At 41.5% G+C, this 20587-nt stretch overlaps 1 long non-coding RNA gene and 1 pseudogene across 1 annotated transcript in view; one reads left to right on the plus strand and one right to left on the minus strand.

Annotated features, from left to right (window-relative positions):
- Positions 1 to 3716, minus strand: part of LOC129136835 (uncharacterized) — a 53713-nt gene extending 49997 nt beyond the window's left edge. The window contains exon 1 of the long non-coding RNA XR_008538826.1: positions 3567 to 3716. This is a non-coding gene — a long non-coding RNA (uncharacterized LOC129136835). The remainder of the gene's footprint in view (positions 1 to 3566) is intronic.
- Positions 3717 to 10456: 6740 nt separating this feature from the next.
- On the plus strand, positions 10457 to 11670 carry LOC452751 (TAR DNA-binding protein 43-like; annotated as a pseudogene).
- The last annotated feature ends 8917 nt before the right edge of the window (positions 11671 to 20587 follow it).

The following is a 20587-nucleotide window of genomic DNA, read 5'->3' on the forward strand; positions in this document are numbered from 1 at the left end:
TAGCAAAGAAACTAATAATATGATTTAAAAATGGGTTAAGGACTTGAATAGACATTTCTCCAAACAGTACATACAAATGTCCAAAAGGCATATGAAAAAATGCTCCTCATCAGTAATCAAGAAGTGCAAATCAAAACCTCAATGAGATATCACTTGTCTTGTTTTAAGCTATAATGATAACAATATGCTGATATGATAGCCTCTGTTCGTTTTAATTAATTAATTTAGGAGGAAGACGGGATATTTAGGTTAACATAAATTGGAGGTTATCTTTGACATCTGAAGATTAAAGAACACCTTAATGAGTAAATTTGCTTATTTTGCCCCTACTGTTGGCATCAGGTACACATCTATATCCACATAAAAGCAGAATCTGTCACTTCTGAGTTCCGCTTATCCTTGCATAAGTCTCAAGTATCAAAATTGATTTTTGAAAATGTTAATTTGAAAAACAGCAGAGGTAAGATTCAAGGATGCTTGCTCTTAGAAAAGGATTATTTATTAAAGGAAAGACTTGTCTTTTGAAAATTATTATCATAATTATCACTAAGAACCCAATTCTATATTTCTTATTAAGGCAAAATCCCTATTAGGCTAACACAAGAAGGATGTTGATTGCAGTGGGATATCTGTCTGAGTGGGGCTAAGTAATCAGCTTTGAAATGTCACTCAGAGGGAATTAGCAGGGCACAGGCTATTTTCTGGCAGATCTCAATACATTTTTTTTTTTAAATTGTCAAGGATTTGACATTGGCCTTGCATAGGTTATTATTTTTTATAACTCCAGAAGCAATATTTAGGACTCAAAAAATTATATTGGAACAAAGAAAATAGCATAGAAGTCCAAGGAGCCACATCAACTCATTGACTATGTTGAGAGACACTGAATCATGTACTCTTAAAGTCATTTGGTCCCAACCCACACTGGTGAATAATTCTTTTCTGCAGTCACCTTGCTACAGTGTTTTTCCATCTCATGCCAGGAAAATTGGAGACCTGCAATGACAGGACATGCCATTTCAGTCTCTGTGTGCTGACTTCCTTGTCTTCATTTGTAGGTATTGACTCTATTCCTCGGGGTCATGCAAGGGTTTTGTGAGTAAATAATGAGAATGCAGTTTAGCCTAAGTCATTTAAAAACATTAAAAACCTTAATACAATAGGCACTTGACATTTTGAAAGGTTACATGACAAAACTTTTAATATTCTCCAGACATGAAAATGTTGCTATAGAACATAATTGCTTCCCTAAAGTGTATCAAGTTCTAAGTAGCAAACTACAGCCACCCACCACTGAGTTTCCAGATGCTAAGAAGTTGACTAGTTTTATTCACTCCGTAAGAATTTGATAAAACACTTTATCTCTGTAATTTCCACAGCTTATTCATTTCTTCATTCCTTTACTCATTCTACAGAAATGTTTGAAGGCCTAGTCTGTGACAGGTACTGTACTAAGCTCTAGGTATTTTGGGGAATAAAACAAATGTAATCCTTGCCCTTAGAGTGTTAACAGTCTAGAAAGAGTATCAAAACAAGAACAGAATAGACAAGTAAATAAATATAAATTACGCTAAGTGCACCGAAGGAAACAAACACATAATACATAGTATTACGTATTGCAGAGGAAGACCTCTATTTTTATTTATTTATTTAGAGATGAGGGTCTCACTATATTGTCCAGGCTAGAGTGCAGTGGCTATTCACAGGCACAGTCACCACGTGATATAGCTCAGATCTCCTCGACTCAAGCAATCCTACTGCCTCCGCCTCCTGAGTAGCTGGACTACGGGCATGTGCCACTGTAATGCCTAATGTTCTTGCCTAGCCACGCCAAAGAATTGGTGTGGCGGCTGACTGCGGCGAGTGATAGAGACACAGACTGAGGAGAGTGGGGCTGAGGGAAGAGGCCCTGAGTATGGAGGCAATTGTGGGCCTTTGTCATTTGAGCAAAGCTTGCAGGCTTGGCACAGGGCAGTATTGTCACAAAGGGCAAAGAAAGCCTGTGCATAAGGGACTTCACTCCATTTACCTTCCTTTTTACAGAAAAGATCTAGTTGTAGAATGGTGTTATAATTAATACTTCCCTCAGGGGGCCAAGTTTCTCCATTTTGTAAGGAGTACTGTGGCCAGGCATTGGTACAGAAGAAAATCAGCCGCTTCTTTTTTAAGGTTTCAGGGTTGAATTTGTTCCAGTAATTCAGGATACATCTTAAGGGAGTGTCCAGTTTTGAAGGTGTGATGCCCATCTGGAATTTTAAACACAGGGACGCCCGCACCCCTGGTTAGTCCCGGGACTCGTCTTCCCTTAGGGCATCCCCTAAGGGTCAGGTCCAATTGTGCTCAAAGCTCATGGCCACTTTTCCTGAGCTCTCCATCTACAGCATTTAACCATGCTTACCAGCAGGATGGAAACTTCCCTTGCCCCTGCCATGGGCCCATTGACCACTAAATGGAGCACAAGGACTGTTGGATTTATCGTGGTCCTTCTCCCAACACATCCTACCTGTTCCAGGGTGGCAAGGCTTGGGTCAGGGGCACCACTGATGCTTGCATACTAAGGCCCAATTTATGTGGGCCTGGCCATAAAACCGTCTTTCAAGGAGAAATCTCTGAATTAGCCACAGGACGCTTAGTAAGCTTAAAGGAGGTGGTGGATGTCCTCTAGGCCAGGGCCGAGAACAGCTGCTGTACTTTAGCCTTCTGTCCCCATTTGCCATCAAAGGAGTAAGCCCCCCTCTCAAGGCGGTACCAGTATCCTGTGTCCCAGTTGACCATATTTTCTTCCATCCAATACCAATTATTGAATGGTTGAAACAACAATTCAACGGCTCTAAGACCTGTGCCTATGCACCACAGATTGTACTTGAGAGGCACCAAGGAAGGGGAAAATTTATCTGGGGAGCAATGGAGGAAATGCCCTAAGGCTTCTATTATCCACATGAAAATTACAGACCTGCCTTTAAATTGTCCTGATGTGGGGGACCATACACCATGGTGGGGAACTGGCCCTTCAAAATAGCCATCAAATGGCGACACCTGCCTAAACCCTGGAGGGAACCATGAACAGGGATCTTTTGGGCACCACCTGAAGAATTAAAGACTTCTAAATAGGGAATCTTGATCCTGCCTAGCGGGAATAACCTTGCTTTTGAGATTAGGAAAGAAGTCTAACTGGCGGACATTAGGACCCAGGAGGCAGGAGTCAGAAGATGTGGCTGTCTCACGCTCAGTAACCTGTGCAGTGGGAGCCTCTGGTGGGGCCATGGTCTCAACCAGGATATCTGGGAGACTAAGACGTCTGCTGAGCACTCCCGGTGTACCTTGGGACCACCACAGAAAGCAAAAGAGTTGGAACTGGTTCCAGGCCAACCGGCCACCCAACGCTCCCAACCCCGAAGGGTCAGGGGTTGTCAGAGAGCCCTTTACCGGACAGCCTGACACCTGTGTCTTTAGTCCGGTGGCCGTGCTAATCGCCTTTAAGTGGCCAACAGGTGCCCGGTTTAGCCTCCGAATTCTAAGGAAGGACAGGACAGAATAGCAAGTGAAAGAGGTCCGATCATACTCACCATGTGACGATCTAGATGCCTTTCCTGGAGACTCCTGGCTGGCTCGCCAAAATGTAACACGTAAGGTTCTTGCCTAGCCACACCAAAGAATTGGTGTGGCAGCTGACCGCAGCGAGTGATAGACACAAGGACTGATAGAGAGAAAAAGCGGTAGGCTTTATTGAGCAGAGTGAAAGTACAAAGCTTCCACAGCGTGGAAGGGGTCCCTCCCGAATGGGTAGCCAGAGTTAGATTATACAACTGCCTTTTAAACTCTTTAAGGTGGGAAATACGTGCAGCGGGAAGATGTTACCAGAGCGAGAAAAAAAGACAAGCATTTGTGACATGTCTTAGATCTTAAGGAAAACCGGAATTGCAACTTAGGTTTTATTTATTTTATGACCTCGCAGCGGCATGGCAAAGGAGACAGCATCTTACAGGATTTTACAAAGTATGTTCACAAGGAATTGGGATTGGGAGTATAGATAAAGTCCACTGGTCACAGAAAAATGGCCAGTTAACATTCTTTTTACTTTAGTTTCCGGGGAGGGGGAAGGGGAGAGAGGGAGAGAGGACACAGAGAAACTTACAGCAAAATTTTCGCTGTTTATGGCTTTCTTGGGGAAGAAAACACATGCAGAAATCCTGGTGTTAGGAATAGTTTAAGCATGTATCTTCAATATTATCCATCCAGGACCAAAGTAAGTCCTGATGCAGGAAATAAGGGAGTTTCACAGCTTTCTGAGCCCCTGCTCGACCCAGGAAGCCCAGCCAGCCCCTCCTCTCACCACTGCACTGGGCTGTAGAGGAAGGCAATAGATGAACAGCATATGTAAAGTTCCTGAGAATGGAAAAAGCATGGGGCCTTTGAGTATTGAAAGAAGGTCAGTGTGGCTGCAGAGTAGTGAGAAAGGGGAAGGGGCCGGGAGATAGTTGAGTTTTGTGAGACAGAAAATAGCCAAATCATATGGGGTCTTTGTAGACCATGGTAAGGAGTTTGGATTTTATTCTCATGCAGTAGGAAGCCAATGAATGGGTTTTAATAGAAAAGTGACATGTTCACAGATCAGGTCAAACTCATGGCAATCCAGAGTAGCCATTTTGCAGTAGGGTCTAAAATTTGCTTGTTAACTCGAAGGAAAGGCAGCCAGTAACGATCTGTGATATAAGAAGATGACTGTAGTTGTTGTGGAGAAAACCGGTTTTTGGAGTCATGTCAGTACCCAGTAGAGAAGCCTGCAAAATAGTCAATGTGAGATGGTAGCTTAGACTAGAGTGTCAGTGGTGGAAGTGAAGAACAGTGGAAGGATTCAATGTACATTTTCAATGTAGAAATGACAGAGAGATTGTGTTGATACGGTGTAACCAGAATGAGTATCGTTGCTGAAGTGGAGGAGTTTGGGGAGATAAGAGTGGTGGGTTGCCTTGATTGTGCGGTTTGGGACTGCCTTGTTGCTTGTGAGATGCTGGGAGATGTCTGAGAGCAGATAGCTAGCAGGAACCTGCAAACCAGAACTCTGAGGAGAGGTTTTGGGTGTAAAGTTGGTATTTGGGAGCATATAAATGGAATTTAAAGTCATGGGAACTGAAGAGATCCCCTAGAAAGAGGGCAATAAGGAAGAAAAGAGAGCTCAGGACTAAATCCTGGGGAAACGCAACAATTAGAAGTCAAAAGGAAATAGGGGTTCACAAGGAGTGTGAGGAGGATTTGGCAGAGAGATAGAAGGAAACCCAAGAAAGGATGGTGTCAATTAAGGAAAGAGTTAAGGGGAGAAGGGGAGAAAGAAAGATAAACTGTCTACTATATTGAATACTGGTAAGGAAGAGGCTGGTTCTTAATTTCAAAGAGCATAAACATCAAATCAAATTTAGAAGTATTTATCATACTTATTTCATGTGTATTTCACCTACTATCATGTTTCTCCTGCAGGAGTGATGACTACTATCTGATTCATGAGCACTGTCAAATCTCATACTTTAAAAAAAGACTTTAATCTTTTTTTCTTTATAAATTTTGATTCTCCCTGAATTCTCTGGATAATTTCCACAATTCTCTTTATTTTGCTAACATATGCAGAATCTATAATCTTCAAAAGTCTTCACTTTTCAAATGCAAAACTATTTTAGATGCAGTTTATTGTCTTTTGAAAATTATCGATGTTCATTTAAAAACAGATTAGCTCTTCACCTTCAATGTATTTGAATTGTCATGTTACAGGAGACTTGGAATATTAAGCTTATCGGAAAGTTAGGACAAGTTTTCCCTAGAGGGTGGAGAGTAGTTTTAAATTCGAAGTGGAAAAAAAGTTCCATATCTTAGAATAGAAGCAAATTTTTTCTCTGTTTCACATTCTCTCAAGATATCCTCAATCCTTTTTAAACTCTCTATTTATTATTAAATACAAGCAATTTAGCTCCTTTGTAAGGTTATGCAAATAACTCATCCAGAATTAGCATTTAACATGCAGTTCTTATATCCACACAAATGTTTTGTATAAAGTTGTTTTAAAAAGATTCAAATCTTTATAATTAGGAAGGGAAAATATATTAATAGGAATAAAGGGATACTCTGCTAATCTCCCATATGTAAATTAGCTTATAATTTCCATCATTTACTTTAGAAGCAACAGAACAATGGAACTTTTATTCTTCAATATTGCTGTCTCTCTCCTTCTCCAGCCAGAAAGTCTGTGCTTATACATGTATATCTAAAGAAAAATAACAAGGAATGTTAAATATTTTAGTTTTGTGGGAGAGAGATGGTTGGGTAACTTGTGAGTGGGATTGAAGTTGATACTCTGTGCTTTGGCAGCCTAAGGGATAAAATGCAATGTAGACCCTCTTGGGTTCTCATTTCAACTGCTTGCATTTCCTTTTGCTCTTTGTTAGTGGGGCTGGATTCACTCCTGCCTACCTGGAACCTTCCTCCACAGCTTCTCACTCCTTCCCCAATCTTTACATAGAGGACATTCTCATAGAATGTATGAGGAAATTGTTCATTTCCTTGAAGTGCTTTCTCTTTGCTTTAGTCTTTAGCTTAGTCTTTGGAAAAGAAGATCATGCAAACTGCAGATAGACATTGGTTAACAGTATAGGCTAGGTTCTTCCATCTCACTTACCTTCTGGAGCTTGGCTTGTATCTTCCAAGATACCAGAAATCAAGTGCACTGTCCTGGGAGTTTGGTATAAGTTGGTAAACTGGAAGTAGGATTATGAAGGATTCAAAACTAAGTCAGACAAAGAACTGTTGAAAGGATTAAGTCGTTGACCCTGGAAGTGGAAAGGGGAGCTCTGAAGAGACTTTAAACAGAAAGTGGAGGCTGAGGCTGGGCGTTGGGCGTGGTGGCTCACGTCTGTAATCCCAGCACTTTGGGATGCCAAGGCGGGTGGATCACTTGAGGTCTGGAGTTTGAGACCAGCCTGGCCAACATGGTGAAATCTTGTCTCTACTAAAAATACAAAAGCTGTAATCCCAGCTACTTGGGAGGCTGAGGCAGGAGAATCACTTGAACCTGGGACGCAGAGGTTGCAGTGAGCCAAGATTGTTCCACTCCACTCCAGCCTGGACGACCGAGTAAGACTCTGTCTCAAACAAATAAAATAAAATAAATAGAAAGTGGGTTTAAATATGTGCCTTACGGTTGCCAAGTGGTAGAACTAGGAAAATGGGTGAAATGTATAAGGGATGCATGTTTCTCCTTCAACAAACATTGAAGAAACTGCCAGGTATCGGGTAGAGCTCTGAGAAACTAGATGCAAGATGGAAATCAGCACTTATTCACTTCAAGGAAGTTACTGTCCAGTGGGAAAGACATGCAAGCAAACAATTATAACAGATCATGATAAATGCAAACAATACGTATTGTATTCGGTGAGAGAATAGAGGAAGGCAGCCTGTATCTGCCTTGGGGACAGATCTGCTTGGACTATCTGCTTGCGGGTGCCAAGGGCAGCTCCTCCATCCTCACTGACACCACTTCATGCAAAATTCCATTGTCTTTCATCTGAGTTTCTGAAACTGTCTCAGAGCTGGTCTTCCTGCCTTCAGCTTTGCTGCTTCAATTCTTTCATCCACATTGCAGACAAAGTAATATTTCCAAAAAGGAAAACCTGATTCCCCCACTAAAAGCCTTCAATAACTTTTGATTACCACAAAAACAAAATCCAAATGCTTAAGAGCCCCTGCTTCAATCTCTAACCTTTTCTTGCTCCCCACATTTAAGCTCTATTTACAAAGAACTACTTGCCACTTTCCTAAGTCACCATTTCTTCCTAACTCCTGGGCTTCTGCACATGTAGCTCTCTGCCTGAAACCAGCTGCCCTCAAAATCCACACATATAGAAGTAAAAAAAGAGAACAAGTTTGCATGCGCACACATATTGTGCGTATATCCATGTGCACTCACCGCCACACACTTCCCATTTCTACCCTTGCCTTACTAACTCGTTCTTTCTTCCTCTGGTCTGCAGCACCCCAAGACTCAGTGTTATTCCTCCTTGTGGGTACACTCCTGTGTGGCACCCTCTGTGTGTACCTAATCAATGAACTCATCACACTGTATTGTACTTGGCTGTTTACTTTTCCATCTTTTTGTTGTTGTTGTTGTTGTTTTTGATATGAGTCTCACTTTGCTGCCCAGGTTGGAGTGCAGTGGCGCAATCTTGGCTCATTGCAACCTCTGCCTCCCAGGTTCAAGCGATTCTCTGGCCTCAGCTGGAATTACAGGCATGTGCCACCATACCCAGCTAATTTTGTATTTTTAGTAGGCATGGGCTTTCACCATGTGGGCCAGGCTAGTCTTGAACTCCTGACCTCAGGTGATCTGCCTGCCTTGGCCTCCCAAAGTGCTGGGATTACAGGAGTGAGCCATCACGCCCAACCCCATCTTTTTTACTGGAGGAAAATCTGCTTGAGTGTGGGGACCACATCTTATTCCTCATTATATTCCCAGCAGCTGCCATAGTTCCAAGTACGTTGTAGAATGTGACTATATATTTGTTTAATAGATGAGTAAATGAATAAAATTTTGAAGAATGCTATCCAAAAATGTGAGAACGTTCTCACATTTTTGGATAGTATACAAATATATGTTACATATCTCAGTTGAGTGATGGTTCTAAAAACTTTGGAAGGTTCTTCAAACCAAAAAACTATGATTATATAAATCTGTCTTAGATCATTTTTAGAAAGAGGTAATAAATAAGTAAATAATCCACGAACTATTTCTTACCTATGGGCAGTGTGATGGTTAATTATATGTTGACTTGACTAGGGTGTGGGATACTCAGATATCTGGTTAAACATGATTTCTTGGCATGTCTGTGAGGGTGTTTCTGAAAGAAATTAGCATTTGAATTGGTGGACTAAGTAAAGCAGATTGTCCTTCCCAATGTGAGTGGGCATTGTCTAACCTGTTGAGGGCCCAAATATGACAAAAAGTGAAGTGAGGTTGAATTATTTCTCTATACCTGACTACTTAAGCTGAGGCATTGATCTTCTCCTGCTCTTAAACTAGGACTTACCCCATTAATGCTCCCAGTTCTTAGGCCTTTGGGCTCAGAGTAGGATTGATATCACCAGCTTTCCTGGGTCTTTAGCTTGCAGGTAGCAGAGGGCATGAAGAAACTGAGGCCCAGAGGGGTGAAGTGAGATGCTCTTAGTCACAGATAGGCTCTAAATTCTTGCCCCAGTACTTTCTACCACAGTCCACCATTTCACAAATAAGGCTGCTTGAGTTATTTGGAATTTCACTCCCCATCTTATTTCTAATTATTTTAGACCAGATTTTCCCTGAGAGAATGAGTTCCTAGTGGGAGCCCAACACTGGTCAAAGCAAGTCTGTTCTGTCAAGGACTCTAAGAGACTCTTTCCTTCTGGCGTCTTTCTTCTAGACTCAGTTAACCAAGAGAAGGGACTCAAGGTGTACATTTGTCTTGAAAGTGAGGCCTCACAGCATCAACTAGGGGAAAGTACTAAGAGTAAGTCTAAGGCTGACTTTCTTCCTTCAGCCTCTCAGGATGGCAGTTTTTCTGGATCCACCTGGATTCCTCATGTTGCTGTTGCCAGGCACATCCATGCCAACCTCCAGGTGTCTCCTTTCCATCAAAAAGGTGGTGCTATTTAGACAGGACTTTCCTCAGGAATGCAATGATTATTGTGAAATCTGCATAATTTCACCTTTTGTCAGTCATGAGACAGGAGGAGTCCTCCATCAGATGATAAGGGTGCCTGAGTTACTTTCTCAGCCTTACAGGCAGCTCCATAAGTGACCATCCTGCCCCTCTTTGTTGGTTCTATGAAAAGAATTCAGGTTATGTCAATAAACAAGACATTTATGGTGAAAAAACATGGGAATGAGGAGAGCAAGTGCCTCAGGGGATTAGAAAAAGGCCTACCTCAAGGCCTCATGGAGAAGGTTTGTATTCTGGTATTTGTGATTAACATGACTTAACTTCTGTCTCCTGTTGTTTCTGAGGAATTTCTTTCTACATGTGCATTTTATACTTTATGACTATGGCATTATTAGAGTGTCTGCTCATTTATAACCTTTACTGTCTAATGGCCTCTGCAAATGGCCTTCTCTGCGAGTCCTTTTACCTTCAACCCCTCTGCTAATTGCTCAACTCTGTTTTTTATTTCACTTTCAAATTCCTAAGAGAAAAATCTCATTGCCCTGCCTAATCAACATCATCCCTTGCTAGACAAAGCTGTTCAGTCAAACCACCTAATAAACCTCTGGATATTGGCTGGCCTTTTATCACTTGGTCTAGGAAATGTTATGTTATATAAAATGTTATATTAAATGCTTAAAAGTGGGGGCAAAGTGGTCGCTGCCTTGGTGTCCCTGTCATGCTTCCCAGCAGTGGCCTAGCAGAAAAGTAAAAGATATCTGAATATATTCGCGTACCGAAGATGAGAAGGATGAGCCCATTGAAATACCATCGGAAGACGATGGGATGGTGCTGCTGTCCATGGTTACAGCCCAGTTTCCAGGGGTGTGTGGGCTTCGCTACAGAAATCCAGTGTCTCAGTGTATGAGAGGTGTCCGGCTGGTAGAAGGAATTCTTCATGCCCCCAATTCTGGCTGGGAAATCTGGTGTATGTTGTCAACTATCCTAAAGATAACAAAAGAAAAATGGATGAGATAGATGCTTCATCAGCTGTGAAAGTGAAAAGAGCAGTCCAGAAAACATCTGATTTAGTAGTGTTGGGTCTCACATGGAAAACAACTGAGCAGGACCTGAAAGAATATTTTAGTACCTTTGGAGAAGTTCTTATGGTGCAGGTCAAGAAAGATACTAAGACTGGTCATTCAAAGAGGTTTGGCTTCATTTGTTTTATGGAAGATGAAACACAGGTGAAAGTAATGTCACAGCTACATATGATAGATGGACGATGGTGTGACTGTAAACTTCCCAATTCTAAGCAAAGCCCAGATAAGCCTTTGAGAAGCATGAAAGTGTTTGTGGGGCGCTGAACAGAGGACATGACTGCGGATGAGCTGCGGCAGTTCTTCTGTCAGTACGGGGAAGTGGTGGATGTCGTCATCCTCAAGCCATTCAGGACGTTTGCCTTTGTTACATTTGCAGATGATCAGGTTGCGCAGTCTTTTTGTGGAGAGGACTTGATCATTAAAGGAATCAGCATTCATATATCCAATGCCGAACCTAAGCACAACAGCAATAGACAGAAAGAAGTGGAAGATTTGGTGGTAATCCAGGTGGCTTTGGGAATCAGGGTGAATGTGGTAATAGTACAGGGGGTGGAGCTGTTTTGGGAAACAATCAAGGTAGTAATATGGGTGGTGGGATAAACTTTGGTGCATTCAGCATTAATCCAACCATGATGGCTGCAGCCCAGGCAGTGCTACAAAGCAGCTGGGATATGATAGGCATGTTAGCCAGCCAGCAGAACCAGTCAGGCCCATCGGGTAATAACCAAAGCCAAGGCAACATGCAGAGGGAGCCAAACCAGGCTTTCGGTTCTGAAAATACCTCCTATAGTGGTTCTAATTCTGGTGCAGCAATTGGTTGGGGATCAGCATCAAATGCAGGGTCGGGCAGTGGTTTTAATGGAGGCTTTGGCTCAAGCATGGATTCTAAGTCTTCTGGCTGGGGAATGTAGACAGTGGGGTTGTGGTTGGTTGATATAGAATGGTGGGAATTCAAATTTTTCTAAACTCATAAGTATATTGTAAAAATACATATGTACTAAGAATTTTCAAAATTGGTTTGTTCAGTGTGGAGTATATTCAGCAGTAAGGAGGTATACCTAATGTAAATGACGAGTTAATGGGTGCAGCACACCAACATGGCACATGTATACATATGTAACAAACCTGCACGTTGAGCACATGTGCCCTAGAACTTAAAGTATACATATATATATGAAGAGCTAAAGGAATTTCATAAGTTTTGTTACAAGAGCTCGGCACGGTGGCTCATGCCTGTAATCCCCACACTTTGGGAGGCTGAGGCAGGTGGATCACGAGGTCAGGAGTTCAAGACCAGCCTGGCCAAGATGGTGAAACCCCGTCTCTACTAAAAGTACAAAAGTTATCCGGGCACAGCAGCAGGTGCCTGTAATCCCAGCTACTTAGTAGGCTGAGGCAGGAGACTCGCTTGACTGTGGGGGGCGGAGGTTGCAGTGAGCTAAGATCGCACCACTGCACTCCAGCCTGGGTGACAGAGTGAGACTCCATCTCAAAAAATAAAAAAAATATATAAATAAAAATAAGTTTTGTTACATGAAAGGTTGAAATATTGAGTGGTTGAAAGTGAACTGCTGTTTGCCTGATTGGTAAACCAACACACTACAATTGATATCAAAGAGTTTCTCCTGTAATATTTTATCCCTGGACTTGTCAAGTGAATTCTTTGCATTTTCAAAATGGAAACCATGGATTAGAACTACATTCTTTACTCCTTGTTTTAATGTGAACCCCACCATATGGATTTTTTTCCTTAAGAAAATATCCCTTTGGGAGATCATGGTGTCACAGTGTTTGGTTCTTTTGTTTTGTTTTTTAACATTTGTCTCCCCTCATATACAAAAGCACAATATGAAGCCTTCATTTATTCTCTGCAGTTCATCTCATTTCAAATGTTTATGGAACAAGCATTTCATTGAAAGTAGTGCTGTAAATATTCTGCCATAGGAATACTTCTGTCTACATCCTTTCTCATTCAAGAATTCGTCATCACGCATCACAGGCCGTGTCTTTGATGGTGAGTGTTCCATTTTTATCAACTACTCTTTATTTCATGGAGTTGTATCAACGCTATGAATGCAAGGCTGTGATATGGAACCAGAAGGCTGTTTGAACTTTTGAAACCTTGTGTGGGATTGCTGGTGGTGCCAAAGCATGAAAGGCTAGTATGAGCAAGAAAGGGAGAAAGTGTGTGCAGAGACTTGGTGGTGCATAATGGATATTTTTTAACTTGGTGAGCTATGTCTCTCAATCCTGTGGCTTCGGTGAAAGAGTGTGCAGAAAGCAATGATAGCAAATAATGTGCAAATGTTTTTTGCATTCAAAGCACATCCACATCTGTTGGAAGACCTTAAATGAGTTTTTGTTCTTAGATAACCCACATTAGTTGAGTGTGTTAAGTAAAACGGTACTTGTGCCCCCCCACCCCTTTGTCAACTGCTGTGAATGCTGTATGGTGTGTGTTCTCTTCTGTTACTGATATGTAAGTGTGGTGATGTGAACTAAAGCTGATGGGTTGAGAACATGGACTGAGCTTGTAATGTGCTTTGCAGGAGTACTTGGAAGCAGAGTTCACCAGTGAGCTCAGGTGTTTCAAAGAAGGGTGGAAGTTCTAATGTCTGTTAGCTACCCATAAGAATGCTGTTTGCTGCAGTTCTGTGTCCTGTGCTTGAATGCTTTTTATAAGAGTTGTCAATGTTGGAAATTCTTAACACTGATTTAAATAAAAAAAAAAACACTTAAGAGACTGTCTAAATTTGCTTTCCTTGACCAGCAGCTGTGGATGGGGGATTCCTAGGAAAGCCAATAAACTTTGGCCTAACTACTCTGTACCCCAGAAAGAAGTTTGAATGTGGTGATGGTGTTTCCTCTCTCCTTGTGAGACTTCACTGTCAGCACCTCATGTTCATGCATGAAATGAAGTGACTCCATAGCTTCCAGGCAAATAATAAACCAGGCTGCTCTTTCTGATCTCCCCAAAAGATTCCAGATCCCTGTTGAAAAAACTTTGGTAGCCTAAATATGGAGAACAACTTTAGATTCCTGTATGCTCAACTTTATTCCATACAGTAATTTAGGCAACAAGAAAGCTGGATGATGGGCCCCTTTGAACCAAACCTTAAATGCACTTTGAAATGTGATTTATTTTCAGAAAAAAGTGCTTATTGGCTAAAAATCCAACCTTGTGATAATTTGGATATTGTAAATGATGCAACTGTGCTTTGGCCATCTTTATGGACAGAGGTGCTCCTGAGTTATGGATGATTCATCCCTCACTGTACAAAGCATTTGGCATTACTAAATGAAGCTTAAATTGGAGAGACACCATATATTACACATGGAAAAAATTTGCATTTTAACATCTCCAGAATGCTATTAAATATCTCAGAAAGATCCATAAAGGAAAGTGTGTCCTAGAGCTTGAAATAGAAAGTGATTGGAAAAGGTAGAAATAGAGTTCCTATTTTTCAGAAAGGAGCCGTATCATCCCATAAATCTTTGAAAAGAAGTTTTCTTGGGCTTTGCTCTAAGCATTCAAATGCTTCCCAGGAGCACCTTGACCTTAAATTAACATTTATAGAGTTTAGCTGACATCAAGCTTTGCAGTTTAATGGAAGGCTTAAAGTTGAAGAAGGTAAGTAGTCTAAATTGGTAGTGTATATTAAGTCCTGAATAAGGATGCATTTCTACAACCACCACCATTTTCACTTATTTCCCCCTCTAGAACAATAATAACAATTGGTAAAATATATGAAATGCATTTTCATTCATGAATAATACATTTTTATATGTTAACCTCATGGAAAAAGGAGCAGTTCAACAGTAACAGCAGCATTAATGCTGTCATCTTAAGAAAGGGTATATAGGTGACAATGTTTGCACTATATGACCTTGATAATGTTGTTTTCTGTAGAACCTGTGATTTAAATGTGGGTTGTAAGAAATATTAACCAAGTGTTAAAATAATAAAGCAGCACCTTTAAACATGAAGAAAAGAAGAAAATATACAGTGTTGCCTACAGATTCTATTACAGATCAAATGAAAATGAGGTAAGTTCCGTTCTGCTTAAACCGGGAGTGCATTCTAAGTAGAATATGAATGTCTGGGGAGTAATATATAAAGCATGAAGATGGTTTTTTAATACTGCTAATGAGTTGCCCCTTGGTTGTATTGCAGATAAAAATGGGTTTCCAATATACATACACATTTCTACAGTGCATAAAGCCTGATTTATAAACGTTCAGCATTAGCACACAAAGGAAAAGTCAATTTCTCCAGGTGTTTAGTCTGTCAGAATAACAGTGACTTGGCCTCTAGGAAAGATGTTTTCAAAACAGGAGGCAACTAGGAGAGTTAGTTCTGCTCTCAGATCTAGGCAAAAAGGCTCCAACTCTGGGCCCTGGGTTGGGCTGGGAGCAGGGTAGCAGGGACCCGGTCCTGTCCTCCTCTCCGCCTTGTGTGTTGGAGCAACTTCCTCAAAAGCTTCTAAGCCCTCCTTCTGTGGCTGAGACCAGCCAGAGCAGCAGTGCCATCCCAGCAGGATGACCTGAGCTGGACCAACACCTGTGGGGGGCCCTGGACCCCATGGCTACCCATTAAGGTACTCCAATCCTCTCCCCATGTCCAAAGTGTAAGTCACCCAGATTCCCTTAGGAATCCCAGTACTCGAATCTGTGGGACCATCCTAGGGCCCTGCGGCCAGTTTCCAGTTGCCAGTTCCCAGAGGACAGCCTGGTGAGCAAGTGATTCTTGCTGGAGGCTCAGTATTTCTTTTGCTGGATTGCATGAGATGAACCATCAGAATGTTGCTAATGAGCTGATTTGGGGTGACTCAATTGTTTATGTAGACAGTAGCTCTTTAAAAATATATTAACGGTCTGGGTGTGATGGCTCATGCCTGTAATCCCAGTACATTGGGAGGCTGAGGCAGGCGGATCACTTGAGGTCAGGAGTTTGAAACCAGCCTGGCCAACATGGTGAAACCTCGTATCTACTAAAAAATACCAAAATTAGCCAGGCATGGTGCCGCGCACCTGTAATCCCAGCTACTCAGGAGGCTGAGGCACAAAAATTGCTTGAACCTGGCAGGGTGGAGGTTTCAGTGAGCCCAGATCATATCACTGCACTTCAGCCTGGGCAAGAGAGCAAAACTCTGTCTCTAAAAAAAAAATAATAATAAATAAAAATATATTTACCTTCCTCCTTCCATCCCAAGGTAAGGGTGGCCCTGTAGTTAGTTATAGTAAGCAATAAAGATTACACTCTAGCCAGATTAAAGTAAGACAAGAAAGTTTCCCTTTCTTCAAAATTGATGACATACATATCACTTATATAAGAGCCAGGAAATAAATTAGTTTTTTCTTAGTGGAAAGTCTGTGAAAATGAGGTGCTTCATAAGAAAAAGAAGGCCGGTGTGGTGGCTCATGCCTATAATCCCAGCACTTTGGGAGGCTGAAACAGGAGGATTGCTTGAGTCCAGGAGTTGAGACCAGCCTGGGCAACATAGTGAGACCTTGTCTGTACAAAAAATGAGCAAAATTAGCTGAGTGTGGTAGTGTGCACCTGTAGTCCCAGCTACTAGGGAGGCTGAGGCAGGAGGATCACTTAAGCCTGGGAGGTCAAGGCTGCAGTGAGCCGAGACTGCCACTGCACTCCAGCCTGGGCAACGGAGTGAGACCCTTTCTCAAAAACAAAAACAAAAGCAGCAGCAGCATGAGGAGGAGGAGGAAGAAGAATAAAAAGGAGGAGGAGGAAGAGGAGGAAAGGAAGGAAGGAAGGAGGAGGAAGAAGAATATAGAAAGAAAAGATAAACCAGGACATATTGACAGGTACTTCCTTATGAAAACATTTATCGTAGCAGAGAAGGCCAAATATCTTTTCTAGAAGACTTCCTTGCTTAAACTCTGTTTTGGACCTATTGGACCCCTCTTGGACACTGCCTCATGCCATTTTAATCTTGCTTCCTGTTGTAGAGGTGCAGCTACTGTAAACAAGCTTGCAGGAGCTTTGGCCGATTTTATGCTGAAAGCACTGCTTCTCTCATAACCTGCCCTGTGCTCTTCATGCTGTGGAATGGGACCCCTGTGACTCTGGAAGCGGGTGCCAAAGGGCAGTGCTAAACCCCCAGAGGAGATCTAAGGGGCATCCTAGAGCCAATGGATAAATGCTTTTCCCCATGATCCTTTGGGTGGACTCTCTATTTGGCCACCCAAGGTACCAGCATGGTAGAGCTCCAGTAAACTCACAGAGGTGACCAACTCAAGAATATATCCTTGATTTGGCTTCTCTTCCTTCCTCGTTTCATAATCCCTAATCCTTCACTCCTGTTCCCTGGGATTCCTTCCCAAAATAAACTACCTGTACAAAAGCCTGAATCTCAGGCTTTGTTTTCCCAGGGGGAAGTCAGGCTGAGACAGCAGACTCATACCACAGGTCACAGCAATCATTCCCCTGATTTCAAATGGCCTCTCCATGAATTATGTGTCACTTAAGCATGTCTCAGTGCATCACAAAGAGCCCTCCATATGTACATGTATTTATAAAGTTTATCACACTGCAATAAAGACACACATGATTATCCCATCACTTCCTGCTAAAGACTAAAAAGCAGGGCCCGTATCTCATGTTCCCTTGGTTCTCCCTTTTAGCATCCAGGATGTTGCTCCAAATTCAATGGATAATTCATGGTGTTGTGCCACTGGTAACCTGCAGACAGTGGCTGTATAAATATCTCTATTAACTGTAGATCTCACTCAATACAATCACATAAGTGAGGGCAAGAAAAATATTTTCCTCTAACATGAATATTATGAACAACCAGGTACTATAATAAGATATATAACTGGCTTTATAAAGATACAGACATTCATTTATCTTCTCCTTACCTACCAAATGTCATTGAAATCGGCATAAAATCACTAACTGCTGTGTTTGTGTAGAATAAAATGATTGTCAGAAGATTCAGAAATTGTCATCATTCCTAAGGTTCGGTTTTTTAGGGAAAACTTCCAGTTATGCAGAGTATAATTTAGATGACTGAAGCCAGGCTGCCAAAATATTCAAGTTTCTTTAAGACTTAAGAACATCCAGGATCCACAGAAAAAAATGAGATGTATTTGTTTAAAATGAACAGGCAAATCAAAAGTTATACACAGGCATACATATATACTCTCATATGATCAACTAGGCCTGCAACATTTGCAGGTAGCAATTTTCCACAGTCCCAAAGGAAAAGTGGGATGATTAAGTGTTTCTCTTGGACAGGCTTCATTGCTCTTAAAAAGGAGAAAGCTCTAGATAACATCTGGTAGTGATACATTATTGAAATACATTCTGGACAGTTCTTCTTTTGGTCAAACAGCTGGAATCCTTTTTTTTTTTTTTAAATAAAATTTTGATCTGCCTAATCTTCAACTTCCTCCAGTTTGGAAAAAAGAAAGCATGAACGGCAAAGAAATGTGCCCTGTTTATAATTACCTGTTCTGTTCCAGGCATACAATGTAATGTTCTACACGTGTTATTCATTCCTGGCACAGTCACGGAGAAATGCACAACTGATAAGTTGTATATGAAAAGATGTAACCAGCACATTTACATGCATTTTATTGCTATATATCTGCTATATTTTTGTTGTTAGTATGCTACATCAGTGAAGTTCTAGTTCAGAAAACAGAAGGAGGATAGATATTTCAAGCAGAGGGACTTCATGCAGAGAATTATTTACTCAGGTGTTTGAAGGTTGAAAGAACAGAAAGGGAATGCTGAGGTAGCCCTGTATTAGTCAGGGTTCTCCAGGGAAACAAACAATAGGAGATCTCTCTCTCTCTTTCTCTCTCTCTCTCCCTCCCTCCATCCTTCTCCGTCCCTCCATCCCTCTCCCTCCCTCCTTAACTCTCCCTCCCTGCCTCTCCCTCTCTGCCTCTCCCTCTCTCACTCTTCCCCCCCCCTCTCACTCTTCCCCTCCCTCTCTCCATCTCTCTAGCCTATATAGATAGATAGATATGGATAGGTACATATAAAGAGATTTATTTTGAGGGGTTGGCTTCTGTAATTGTTGGGCCTGAGAAGTTTCATGATCTGCCATCTGCAAGCTGGAGGTCCAGGAAATCTGTTGGTGTGGTCACAGTCCAAATACAAAGCCTGAGAAATAGGAACACTGATGTCCAAGGGCAGGGAAAGAGAGTTATCTCTGCTCAAGAAGAGAAAAAAAAATGTGCCCTTCTTCAGCCTTTTTCTCCTATTCAGGCCCTTAATGGATCGAATGATGCTCACTCACATTGGTAAGGACATTCTTCCTTACTCAGCCGTGAAATCTCTTTCAGAAGCACCCTCATAGACACATCCAGAAGTAATGTTTTCCCAGCGCTCTGGACATCCCTTAGCTCAGTCAGGTTGACACATAAAATTAACCGTCACAAACCCTGATGTCAGTAACTGCTGAGAGCAGATACTACCCCTAGGCCTAGGGATACAAAAGAGAAGAGAAGAGAAGAGAAGAGGAGCTTGGAGGAGGCCTCCACCCCACCCCACTGCTGATGTTTGTCCCTGGGTTGGGGGCATGTGTCTCCCTTCTTTCTGCCTTCCAATCTCCTGTCTGTGCCTTCTGTTAGCCTAAGAGAAGGTAGAAGTCAAGGAAGCCTTGGAAATATTTTGTAAAATCGCGGGCCCAGCATCACACAGCAGATCATAGAAAAGTGGCTTTAGTGCTGAAAGACAATATGCAAATCATCAATCCACAGCTCTGCAATAATTATTAGTTAATATAGTACCTTTTTGTCTAAATTTTTGTACAAGCAGGCACGTTTTACTTTTCCTTAAGACTCCTTGAAACAATTTATAGTTGTTTTATAACTTGGGACTTTGTGATCACAAGGGGTACAGAGTAAGATTGGATCCTATCATTTTTAATACCCCTAAAATACTACTGCAAGATGAAAATATTATATTGATGTTTTATTAATTCATATACTCACACATTTTAAATTATGTTCTTATGCATTTTTTATTTTGGCATTTGATATCATTATTCAACTGACAGATAAACAATTTTGGAAAGCTAGATGAATTTTCTGCTGGCTTCAAATCTAAAGCCCTGCAAAACTTCAGGGTAAGTTCAGCTTTCCAAATTCAATGCCAGATAATGTGGTTTGAGATCTACTTTCATTAAACATTGTCGCAGCCAATTTTCCACAGAATCACAGTGGGCTTGCATCCTTAATTGGCTTTAAATTAGAAACATGTAACCACTCTTCCCAACCTTTTCAATTTGTCACCTAATGGCCTTTCCCGAAGATTCCCAGAATATTAATTTCTTTATATATTATATCTTTATACATAAAGAGGTATTATTTATTGACTGTTACTAAGTCATGCTCAAAGTTAGAAGTAAAAATCCTTTATTCATAGTGAGAGAAGATGGTGAGTAGGAAAGATTAAAAACTCAAGAATACTTGAGATCAAACTCAGTTATGACAACATTGATTGTCTATGGTATACTTATGTGCTGTATACTATTTTTATAGCAGAATTTCTCAATCTTGACACTGTTGACATTTTAGCCAGATAATTATTTGTTGTGGGGAGCTGTCTTGTGCATTGTATGATATTTAGTAGCATCCTGACATCTAACCACCTGATTCCAGTAGACTCCTTAGATCTTGTGACAACAAAAATGTATTGAGGTATTGCTAACACTCCCAGGGGCACAAAAATGACTCCTCCCCCTAGTTGAAAATGTAAGTTTCTTCAACTAATTATAATTCCTTCCCATGATGGGCCGGGCGTGGTGGGTCATGCCTGTATCCCAGCACTTTGGGAGGCCGAGGCGCATG

The sequence above is a fragment of the Pan troglodytes genome, chromosome 14, assembly GCF_028858775.2.
Source record: "Pan troglodytes isolate AG18354 chromosome 14, NHGRI_mPanTro3-v2.0_pri, whole genome shotgun sequence".
In the NCBI taxonomy this organism is placed as follows: domain Eukaryota; kingdom Metazoa; phylum Chordata; class Mammalia; order Primates; family Hominidae; genus Pan; species Pan troglodytes.